The sequence below is a fragment of the Myotis brandtii genome, unplaced genomic scaffold (assembly GCF_000412655.1).
Source record: "Myotis brandtii unplaced genomic scaffold, ASM41265v1 scaffold687, whole genome shotgun sequence".
Classification (NCBI taxonomy): Eukaryota; Metazoa; Chordata; class Mammalia; order Chiroptera; family Vespertilionidae; genus Myotis; species Myotis brandtii.
Genome location: NW_005370687.1, coordinates 1,137,425 through 1,148,427, shown reverse-complemented (window position 1 = coordinate 1,148,427; position 11,003 = coordinate 1,137,425).

The window sequence follows — 11,003 nt, the reverse complement described above, 5'->3', positions numbered from 1 at the left end:
AAGAGGGAGCTGACCTTATCCCTAGAAGCTCTCACCACTATAACTTGAATCTGCATACACAGCAGCAGTGGGCGCATCAGCCCAGGCGGGCAGGTGGCTTCACTCCAGCTTGCTGTGGGAGTCCCAGCTCCCAGGCATCACCCGAGGATATTCCCCCCTCCCCTCCGTTGATTTTTGGACAGAGTGGAAGGGAGGGTGAGAGACACAGAGAGAAACATCAGTGTGAGAGAGACACATCCACTGGTTGCCTCCCACAGCATCCTGACCAGGCCAGGGATTGAGCTTGCAACTGAGATATGTGCCCTTGACCGGAATCAAACCCAGACCCTTCAGTCCACAGGCTGATGCTCTAACCACTGAGCCCAATTGGCTAGGGTTGGCGGGTAAGTTTAAACCAGTATCTTAGGTTACAAGGATAGGTTAACCCACTGCTCTGAGGAGCCTTGGTTAGGGGATGGGTTAACCATCTGCTCTGAGGAGCCTTGGTTAGGGGATGGGTTAACCATCTGCTCTGAGGAGCCTTGGTTAGGGGATGGGTTAACCATCTGCTCTGAGGAGCCTTGGTTGGGGGAAGAGAGGGTTGGGATTCGTCCGCTGGCTGTGAATTGCTCAGCCACTCTGGCCGTTTGTCCAGCCGTTTGTCTCAAGTCCTCATTCCACTTGCAGGGAGTTTTCCTAGTTTCTTAGTAACCTGCCTCGGTTAATAATACAGTTTAGTCTCTGGATACAGATATTCAGCTAGAACTGTGGCTGAGTCAGGAGTAGCGACATCTGGAGAGGCTGCGGGGAGCTAGTGCTCCTCTTTGGGGACAGGGCTGCCCGTCCTGTGAGCACAGCTGTGTTGTTATGTGGAGTCGGATACAGGGAGCAGGGGGCATGGGTGCTGCGCAGCCATGGGTGTTCGCTGCTGTCAGGCTCAGTCTGCGCTCCCACGCTCTGCCCGCAGGGGGCGCTGGACCTGGGCCACCCTGCTCCTGCCAGGGGCTTCCTGTGAGGCTCTGCCGGCAGGGGGCGCTGGAGGGAGACTGGAGGCTGCGCTGGGACTTGTCCTGTCACCTGCTGGGCCCGATGAGCACCCGCAGCAGCCCAGGCCTTCCCCTCCAGCTTGGTGTGGGCATCTCAGCCCCGAGCTCCCCACAGACCTCCAGGGAGGTCTGAGCCCCAGGTTTGGGAGCCCCTCCTCTGAGCTTTGGGATGGTAGCAGCATGTCCAAATCTCACCTCCAAGCCCCCCGCCCCTCCCGCCAGGCTTTTAGGATCTTCCTTTTGTCCCCTGGCCTCCCCAGCAGCACCTCCCTGCGACCTCAGCGTCCATGTGTGCTTTTCTGGTCCTCCAGCCCCGTTTAACCAGCGACCTGTGTTACATTCTCTCTGTTCACATAACTACCTGGTGTGGTGTCAGTTTTCTTGACTGGACCCCGGCTCATACAGATGATTTCTAGACAAGGGTGGTGGGCGGTGCCGACTATTAACTTTAATGTGTTAAAGTCAGAAGCCAAGGACCCGGTTTACAAACTTTTGCGTATCCACAGGCTGAATGAGGACCCATTCAATGTTCAGTGAGTGGCTGAGGAGTGAACGCTGAATGAAACCACGCGCCCATAAGAGAGGCGCATGTCCTCATGTAGGAGCCTGTGAATCTTCCTTACGCCGGGGAATGGGTCTTTGTCCATAGGACGCAGGTGAGGAAGCTGAGCCTGGAGCTGATCCTAGAGCAGTGGTTCTCAACCTTCCTAATGCTGTGGCGACCCTTTAATACAGTTCCTCATGTTGTGGTGACCCCGAACCATAAAATTCTTTTCGTTGCTACTTCATAACTGTAATTTTGCTACTGTTATGAATCGTAATGTAAATATCTGATATGCAGGATGTATTTTCATTGTCACAAATGGAACATAATTAAAGCATAGTGATTAATCACAAAAACAATATGTAATTATATTTATGTGGATGGTCTTAGGCGACCCCTGTGAAAGGGTCGTTCGACCCCCAAAGGGGTCGCGACCCACAGGTTGAGAACCGCTGCCCTAGACCATTTAGGTGGGCTCTAAATGCAAACGCATGCGCCCTCCTTAGAAGAGGGAGGCAAAGGAAGATTTGATCGACAGGAGAAGGCGATGTGACGATGGGCGGAGGCGGAGTTTAAGACGCTGGCCTGGAAGGCTGGCGTGATGCCGCTGGGAGCCAAAGATTGCTGGCGGCCCCTGGCGGCTGGAGGAGGCATGGCGCAGCCTCTCCCCTGGAGCCTCAGAACGGTGAGCTGAGCCAGCGCGTGTCTGTTGTAGGCCATCAAGTTTCCGGCGATTTGTTACAGCAGCCACAGGAAACTAAGGCATAAATATTGGGTTGGATCAAATTGTTCTTGGGGTCAAAAAGCCACAGCCAAGGCTTTTAAAGCAAGAAGCAAGGAAGAGGATAAACAACAGAGCCACACAATGGCACGGGACGGTCCCTCCGGAGGTGTCAGACCCCAGGGGCTTAACCAGACAGTGTCCTGCTTGTTTTGGTCCATGGGGGCCCCTCATTTTCAACCCCCTGGTTTACCTCATATTATAACCCACCTGCCACCTAAAGGATTTGAGGTGGTTTAGGGTGGAGACAGCTCTAGGTCTAGCAAAGGGGTGTAGGGGTTCAGAGCGAGTTGCCCCACGATACCATGTATGCTATGCGGGTTACTTTGAGTTAAAGGTAACGGAGGCCTTGCGGGCTCAAGAGAAGCTTCTGTTTCCCTCTAAACTACCCGGAAGAATTTAAATTAGGGGCCCTGCTCATAAAATGGGTTATTAGCAGAGATAACGTTTGACATGTCTATATGGCAGGACAAACATCTAATTACTGAACGTCTGCTCTTCTTACGGACCCGCAAATGGCCCTCGGCCCTTCTGACGCCCCAGGAGCCTGACCTCATTCCTTAGCGAGGATGTCACCTATGCCTCATTTTACCTTTCCGTCCCTGACCCTCTCCTGTATTGAGATCTTGTGCACACAAATTACACTTTCTTCTGTTAGTCTGTCTCCTGTCGATTTGTTACTTAACCAGCCTAAGGACAGAGAAGGGGAGGGGGACTTCCCCCTGCCCCACAGCGCAGAGGAAAGAACAAAGCAACATGATAGTGCTCACGTCCATTCGTTCGTTTGTTCATGTTCTACTCATTTTAAATATTCTATACATCAAATGGACACACGCGGCACTGTGCTCGATTTGCTAAAGATGACCTCACAATGCAGGGTCAAGATATTAAAACATTATCAAACTAGTAAGCCCGGCCCCGTGGCTCAGTAGTTGAGCGTTGACCTATGAACCAGGAGGTCACGGTTCGATTCCCCGTCAGGGCACATGCCTGGATTGTGGGCTCGATTCCCAGTAGGGGTTGTGCAGGAGGCAGTTGATCAATCATTCTCATCATTGATGTTTCTGTCTCTCTCTCTCCCTCTCCCTTCCTCTCTGAAATAAATAAAAACATGTTTAAAAAAACTAGTGTCAACATAATGGACACAGACAATAGTGTGGTGAAGGCCTGGGGCGGGGGACGAATGCCGGCTAGAACGGGTCAATGGGGAAAAAGGGGAGACATCTGTAATAGTTTCAACAATAAAGAATTATTTAAAAAAGAAAAAGCCATCCCCTCCCTCCCCCCACAGTGTCGCTCACCTAAGTGGTGTCTGGGGGAATCCGAGCCACTGCGGCCTGAGTTCTGGTAGCTGTATCAGCCCCCAGCAGGCCGGGCAGCTAGGGGTGGGTCTGAGACACTGGGTGTTTCCCTCCTCCAGGGGTATGGGCAAGCGGATCTGTGGATGGGTTAATGGATATGTGGATGGGTAGACAGAAAAAACACACACAACAAACTAAAAAAAAAAAAAAAAAGTTTCCAAACCTGTAGAGAATTTTTAGGAGTTTATTTGAGCCAAACTGAAGACAATTGTTGAGAAGCAAAATCTCAACAAATTGAGAAAATGCTCCAGAAAAATGGAAGTTTTGCACCATATTTTATACGTTACAATAAAAGGAGGCGTAAGGAGGGTTACATGAAATTCGTTGGTGATAGATTAGGGAAGTGGGCGGAAGCAAAGAGAAGAAATCTCTGCGATTGGATAAAGAGTAAAATGGTGAGACAATACTTTTACGTCAGTGGGCACAGGTTTACATTAGCATTACAGCACACAGCGGTGGCGTGCAGGGTAAGAGGGAGGGGCTCTGGGACTGTGCCCTGACACCCAAGGATGTGCTGTCTGAGACAGGAAAGGACAATGGACAGGCTCAGCTATGGTAGAGATGGGCCTTTGTCAAGGAAAACCCCGCCCAGGACTTGACTACCCGCCATCAGTTAGGCAGTTTTTAATTTCAAACCATCCTATGTGGTTACTTTAGGTCCCTGAGTTTGTCAGGCCTCCCCTGACCGTCAGGTTTCGTATGTGGCCCCTTTTCCGTCCACACCAGAATGGAGTGGGCAGCGGGGTGTTTGGGCTCAGCATCGCTAAGAAACAGCAGGCCGCCTGTTCTGGTCCCCACCTGCTCCTTGTCTTGTTACGGGGCCTCCGGGGCCTCCAACAGCGCGGGTACCTGAACGCCTGCACGGAGGTGACTGCTCACTGCTGTGACATTGCACACAAAGACATTTCCGTTGTGTACGAGCCTTACATAGTTTGGGGCTGTTTGTTGTTGCCACTGGCCTATCCTAGCCAATACAGCCTTCTCGGGCGGTAGATTGGCCCTTGGTTGGGGGTACAGTGCTCTGCTGATTTCGCTGGAGGGCCCAGGCAGCTTGTAATATGTGACTTTTATGAAATATGTATTTGATTTTCCTTCTGTTTCTGGCACAGAGATCCTAGATCAGCGGTTCTCAACCTGTGGGTCGCGACCCCTTTGGGGGTCCAATGACCCTTTCACAGGGGTCGCCTAAGACCATCGGAAAACACATATATAATTACATATTGTTTTTGTGATTAATCACTATGCTTTAATTATGTTCAATTTGTAACAATGAAATTGCGGGTCACCACAACATGAGGAACTGTATTAAAGGGTGGAGGCATTAGGAAGGTTGAGAACCACTGTCCTAGATCCTTAGAATCCCCTAAGCTTGACAAGAGCAATGGGAGCGTCTTTTGGTAGAATATTTGTTTGGTCCTTTGTCCTTGGTTCCTGAAACAACTCCAGAGCCATAAAGGCAAATGGAGTGTCTTGCACACCTGAAACTAATATAACATATACGTCAACTATACTTTAAATAAGAAGAGCTTTAAAACTACATTCCAGAATGAAAAATATTATTTCAAAAATATATTTTTATTGATTTCAGAGAGGAAGGAAGAGGGAGAGAGAGATGGAAACATCAACGATGAGAGAGAATCATTGATCGGCTGCCTCCTACACGCCCCACACCAGGGATTGAGCCCGAAATCCGGGCATGTGTCTCAACTGGGAATCGAACCGTGACCTCTTGGTTCATAGGTTGATGTTCAACCACTCAGCCATGCCGGCCGGGCAGAATAAAAAATATTTTTAAAAAGGAGTATCTTGTTATTCATAACAACCCCCTTTCAATGACACCAGACTGTGCGAATGAGGTGACTTTTGGAAAGCCCCTAAGGGTGGGGGGCTGGGTGCCAGGGGAGCCAACCCTGATTAGAGGTGCAACTTGCAGCCCCTCTGTCTTCCAGAGAGGGGAGAACGGCTGAAGTTTGAGTTTAATCACCAATGGCTAAAGGTGTAGTCCATCATGCCTAGGTAACGTAACTGCTGTACAAACCCAAAAGGACTAAACTATGTTTTGTAGTTTTCAGTGTACAAGTCTTGCACTTTTTTGGGGGGTTAAATTTGATCCTAAGTAGTTTATCCTATTTTGATGCTTTTGTGAATGGAATTGTTTTCTTAACTTTATTTTCTAGTTTGGATTGCTCCTTGCTGAGTGTAGAGAAATGCCACTGGCTCTCGTATATTGACCTTGTGTCCTGCAACGTCACCGCACTGGCTTGTTACTCTGCTAGTTGTCGTTTGTAGATGTCTGGTTCTTGGTAGACACACGGCTGCTGATGGTACAGAACACCTGCCGCCTCCCTTGCACCCTGTTCTGGCCGACGGATCCGTTCTGGCCACCGAATAGGAGTGAAAGCGACGCGTGGGCTCCAGGGTGGGCTGGCCCCTTCTTTCCAGCTCCCTTGGGGCTGGAGTGCACTCGCATCTGGGCCTGTCTTGTGAAGCTCTGCCATCTGCTTTGTAGAGAGAGTGTTACTGGAACTTGGGCACAGCCGTTCGCTTATGTATGGGCTGCGGAGCCCCCGTGCCTGCACAGCCCGGAATGCTGACCGTCACAGGAAAGGTGCTGGCCCTGGCTTCGAGAGCCTCTATCGTGGGCTTTATGAGCCTGTCCTTCCGGGACTGGTTCCATAGGCACTGGTGTTCAACGCATCACTGTCTTTGGTTTTCCTTCTATTAGTTTCTGCCGCAGGCCGGTCGCTGGCCTCTCTCCAGCGAGAGCTCTGCCGGCGGCGGCAGCAGCAGCAGAGCGCGCTCTCGTGGCTTCCTGCCCACCGAGCGGGACTCAGGGTTATTCCACACTCTCCTTCCTGTAACTCGCCCTCCTCTCGGATTCCCTGCTTAGAGGAGCTTTGCTTCTCTGCAGCTAAGAGATTCTGCCCTCCTCCCGTTCTCCCTCTGTCTGCCTGTCTCTGTCTGTCTGTCTCTGTCTCTGTGGCTCTCTCTCCGGCACAGCTTCCTTCTCTGCTGATGCAGAGGTGAGGGGACTCTGCTCTTATACCTCGTGACTCATTTTGGATTAGAAATGGTCTCTTTTTAAGTACAGCCTTCTTTTAAAACAACGGAGCATAATTTATAATAAAACACTCTCCGATTGTGTTCAGTTTGATGAAATTTGACAACCGGATATGCCTGGGTAACCACAACTCAGAAGAAGGTAGAGAACATCCCACCGGTGGCTCTTTGGAGCGAAGTCCCACTCTGCCCCCAGGGCAGCCACTGTTCTCATTGCTGTCCCACAGGTTACTTCTGCCTGTTCTTGAACGTCACATAAGTAGAATCACATGGAATGTACTCCTTCATGTCTGACTCTTTTGAGGCTTATCTTGGGTGCCTGTGTCCGATCATTCTGTGTGTGGATGTGTTCCAGGTGTTGGGGTACTGGGTTCCCCAAGGTGGGACCTGAGGGGAAACCCCAGAGAAATTCCAGCCCCGGGGAGGCATCCCCGGGAAAGGCCTGTCCTCCGTGGGCCGACCTGGCTGTGCGTGGTGCGTTCATCAGCTGGGGACAAGGCAGGCGGCTTTTTAATTTTTTTGGTTTGAGAGAAAGGGAGCAAGGGAGGGAGAGCGAGAGAGAAACATTGGTTTGTTGTCCCACTTATTCACGCATATTCATCGGGTGACCCCTGCCTGTGCCCCCAACCTTGGTGCACCAGGAAGACACTCCAACCCACGGAGCTCCTGGGCCAGGGCCGCAGATAGGCCGTTGGAAGGTGGCAGGCTCGCAGAATTTTCCATCTCGGGGCGGGTGACTTCCTTTTGCAGCTGTGGTGCCTGGTAACTGTGTTCGTGCCTTCACCGTGGGGCAAGATGGCCCACAGCTCGTTACCACCGCCCAGGAAGGTCAGCCTGATCGGTGTGCGAGGGGGTCGGCAGTGTAAGCAGGAAGGGACGGAGGGAAATCAGCTACCTCTGTGCCTCGGAGCAGGAGTGGAGGGTGGTGACAGTATTGCGTTCCTCGTAGCCACCGGGTCTTACTGTGGCTTTCTGGCCTCCCGGTATCTTCCATTCCCCCAAGTCCGGGGCTGTCCCACCCGGCCACACTGCGCCAACCCCAGTGTGGTGTCCAGTCTGCTATTGACAGGCATTAGTGCTTTTCTAGTTCAAGTACAATAGTTTTTAACCAAAATTTTGTTCATGGCCTTCTCCAACTTTAAAAAGTGTGTCATCTGGTCATTGTCAGCTGCTTCATGCAATGATTCAAAACTTGAATTTCTTTCTTCTTTGGAAGTAAGAGCTTCTGGTCGTCTATCCTGGCTGCTCATTAGAATCACTTGGGGAGCTTTTAAAATCCAACATTAGGCCACACCTGAGACCAAAAGTGAGGCTTTCTGGAAGTGGGGCACAGCCTCGGTGGTTTCATAGCTCCAGGTGACTACAGTGTAGCCAGGTGACTGCAGTGTGTCCAGGTGACTGTAGTGTGTCCAGGGGACTGCAGTGTGGCCAGGTGAGTGCAGTGTGGGGCCAGGTGATGCAGTGGGTGGCCAGGTGATACAGTGGGTGGCCAGGTGAGTGCAGTGTGTGGCCAGGTAATGTGGTGTGTGGCCAGGTGAGTGCAGTGTGTGGCCAGGTGATGCAGTATGTGGCCAGGTGATATGGTGTATGGCCCAGTGACTGCAGTTTGGCCAGGCAGGAGAACTCTTGGACAGTTTTCTAAAGATGTTGGGAGGCCTGGAGTCTTGCTCGCTTACCTTCTCTTCCTACAGTAACTGCTCTATGCTTTTCTTAAGTCTGGTATCTTTCCTTCTCTTGATTTCTTTTTTATTTTTAATTCTCACCAGAGGATATTTTTTCCATTGACTTTTAGAGAGAGTGGAAGGAAAGGAGGGATGGGGAGGGGAGGAGGGAGAGAGAGAAACATCAATGTGAGAGACACACATGTGCCCTGACCAGGGGTGGGGATTGAACCTGCAGCCCAGATAGGTCTGTAACACCTAAGGCCCCGGATCCTCCGCCTCTAGTGTGGGAAGGCTCACCAGCTAGAGAAAATGGGCCTAATAGTCCTTTTACAGAAGGACTCTTTAATGCTTTGTATGAAATTACCATATGACGCCTTGGGACTGGCAGCTTTTAGCTAAAACAACTTTAGACGCCAGTCAATGCTATGGAGAGCAGAATAGGATAAGATCTGTGAACAACGGGCTGAGATCTAGGCCGCATTCTGGCTGTAAGTCCCAGGCAATGAAAAACATTATTTTTTATAAAAAATACTTTAACATCTGAACAATCCATGAAAAGAACTCTGATTTATTAAGTCTTGTCTATGTGTTATGGGCGCTTATCTGTTGATTGTTGTTTTATCTGTCTTTGTTGTTTGGTTTAATTTGTTTATTGTTAGTCTATTAAGCATGCCTTTAATTTAATTTAATAGAAGAGAAACAGTAGATGCCCAGGCCATTACTAAATTTCCCCAGAGCAAACAGAATGTGGGGGTGGAGAGAAAGAATATGAAGGATGCACATGGCCGATAACACAGGTTCTAGGAAAATTCCCTAGACAAAGGGAAGTAACTAAAAAAATGCCCCAGCCCATTAATTACTAGGTCTTTTGGTCATTCTGTAAAATAGACGCCCGCTCTCGGGGGCGTTCTTAAAAGTCTCATTTTCGCCGTGTTTTTATTTCCCAGTCCATCAGTTAAAATTTGAATAGATGAGACATTTCTCACAATTTAGGGATGTGTCTGGGATTTCTGTACCCATGAAGAGAAAAGGTTAGCCACCAATATTGGGTGGCCTCTTGGCCTGAGCCCCATCTCTTCACAGATCTATAGAATAAACCCAAGACTGTTTTTTTCTTTAAAAGATGGCAAAAATGACACAAGGGAAATATACAGGTTGTGTTTGGGCAATAGGATTAATGTTTCCATAATAATGGGTAATTCTTGAATAAAAATAGACGGCATTCCAAGGTTGCCTCACAGATCTTGGGAGCATTCCCGTTTTTATAAAATAATACTTTAACATTAAAGCCACTGAAAGTCAGCAAGTTATCTCTGTTACAGAATTTGCCAAAGAAAATGCCTTAGATAACAATAATTGGCTTTAAAATCTCAAAATTGTTAAAACATAAATAAATAGATGTAACTAAAATGAAGGATTTGTAATAATTGTAAATATATTAATAATGAAAGTCCATCGGAGGAACCAAGATGGTGCCATAGGTAAACACCTGAACTTGCTGCCGCGCACAAACACATTAAAACTACAAATAAAAGACAAAACGAATATCATCCAGAACCACAGGAAGGCTGGCTGAGTGGAAATTCTACAACTAGAAGGAAAGAGAAAAGCACGTTGAGTCCGGTAGGAGGTGCAGAGGTGCGGAAGTGTGGAGGTATGGAGGCGTGTGCAAAAGGGGCTGGCAACTGGGTGCACTATTGTCTTTTTCAATCGGGAGGGAGATACAAGCTCCCAATTGCTCTGAACTCCAGTTCTGGGTGAGAATCTGAGGACCCAGACTCATACGGGAGAAACTGGACTATCTGGCATCGGGCCGGAACATGAGGGTGGCTTTCTCTCAGAGGTGCTTGCAGTGGTCATTGTTCCTGCACAGGGCTGCAGGACACAGAGACCCAGGGACCTATCCGGGGGAGGGCCAACAAGCAACCATTGCTGTTTGCTCCGCCCTGGTGATTTCCTCAGACCCCGCCCCACCCAATTTACAACCCCACCCAAGCTGTGTGCAGAGGCTTTTGCATACAAATGGCCTGGCCTTTCTCTGCCTAAAAATCTGTCAAACTGCAGCTGGGTCAGAGCTTCCAAAAGAAGGGCTAAGGCTCATCAGCAGCCTGCATTGCTTCACAGCTGTGCCTCATCTGGGCACCTCCAAACCCCAAACAAAGAGGAGGAATCTGCAGATCTCTCTGTAGCTCCTGCTGGGTGGCCTCAGGCAGTGGCTGACTTTGCACCTCCTTGGAGATCCAAGAGCCAGTGTACCCAGTGGTCAGAGTGAGACCATCCAGATTACAACTCTTCACATCTATAAGAGAGACACTCAAGGGACAGACTCAGGGAGCACCAAAGCCCCACTGAAGCAAGTCCTGCCCCACAGGGGTGTCTCCAGCACAGAAGTTCTCCCATTGTAGACAGAACTGGTCCTCACAGCCAATTGGCCTGGAGGTCAATTCCTCCCTGTGATACCAACAGCAATCAAGGCTTAACTACAACAAGACTGTGCACACAGCCCACAAAGGGGTGCACCAAGAGTGTCCACCTCAGGTAACTGGGGAGGCTGAGCCACTGGGCCCT